Source organism: Pinus tabuliformis, chromosome 6 (assembly GCF_031772625.1).
Source record: "Pinus tabuliformis cultivar Carrire ecotype Pingquan chromosome 6, CPIR1, whole genome shotgun sequence".
In the NCBI taxonomy this organism is placed as follows: domain Eukaryota; kingdom Viridiplantae; phylum Streptophyta; class Pinopsida; order Pinales; family Pinaceae; genus Pinus; species Pinus tabuliformis.
In genome coordinates this window covers 592,986,584-592,987,690 of record NC_142292.1, presented here as the reverse complement: position 1 = coordinate 592,987,690, position 1,107 = coordinate 592,986,584, and the positions used below count along the sequence as shown (strand labels likewise).

At 42.6% G+C, this 1,107-nt stretch overlaps 1 long non-coding RNA gene across 2 annotated transcripts; it reads right to left on the bottom strand.

Moving 5' to 3' along the window:
- Window positions 1-218: 218 nt before the first annotated feature.
- LOC149259959 (uncharacterized) lies at window positions 219-891 on the bottom strand. Of its 2 annotated transcripts, none has more exons than XR_016247845.1 (2): window positions 738-891; window positions 219-628 (listed from the first exon to the last, which is right to left on the bottom strand). It is a non-coding gene; the product is annotated as an uncharacterized LOC149259959 (long non-coding RNA). The 2 variants fall into 2 exon arrangements; XR_016247844.1 differs by having other exon boundaries at window positions 219-615; window positions 738-881.
- Between the last annotated feature and the right edge of the window lie 216 nt (window positions 892-1,107).

Below are 1,107 nucleotides of genomic sequence, written 5' to 3'. Positions count from 1 at the left end.
TAAAAGAACAAACAGAGGACTTGACGGAAGTTGTCACAGTCGTAGTCTTTACTTCAAGCAAGAAATTATGATCACAATACCCATGAAAATGTATATAACAGTCATAGTTCGGTTGATAGCCAACCAGAATTCAAAAACCCTTGAGTCATATACATATTTGGACATATATATATATATATATATATATATATAATAGGAATAGTAAATTAACTGGAGCATGACTGGCAATTCAATAGTTCTTATGTATATCAAAATTTATAAACAATAGGTGCGCCACGGGGTCGAACCCTGGCAAGTATTAAAGCATTGAATCCATTGAAACAGTCACTGTCCGAGCCCCATACTGCTGGCAAACTCTCGATGCAAACACCACATAAGGGTTTCAACCTTCCATGACACACAGTTGGTAACATTCATAGAGCCCTAAACTCAAAAGATTGCGAGCTATATGTGGGATAGCTTAGGAACGCAGTGGGACTAAGAAGCCTTGCCTGTATGGAGGGAAATAACCTTCAACTAAAAAACCCTCAATTTGCAGATAACCTCTTACCCGGAGATTTGGCTGCGAGTCTGGTAAGTGACCACCACGCAACCATAGCAAACAGCTCCGGAGTCCTAGAGAAGGGCCCTACGAACAAACCACAATAATCCATTAGTTAGACAGGGTTGGGAGAGAAGCCCTCTAAGGGAAAATTCAATGGTAGAAGAATTCCAATACTAAGAACCAGAGTACTTACCCGAGACTCCGCTGGGACGAGCAGATGCCATAGGCTATTCTCCAGGAGCTTCTAATCCATTCTGGAACCAGGAACAATAGCCGAACGGGTCGCGGGAAGACAAACAACAGTGAAATGGAGTCGGCGCCAACACAAAGAGGCAGCAAATCAAACCAAATATGGTGACATAATCCCGAGAAAACTTGAACCGTAGATTTGTAGACCCCCCATGATATCCGTTGATCTGGTGGCAAGCCCAAGGATGGAGGTTGCGATGAACAAACCTGCTCATGCCACGTACAGGGCAGAGCTATGAGAATTACACCAAGCGTACAAACTCAGTGTTTAATTAATAACAAATGCCAGATGTCAATCCAAGTCATTCACTTGC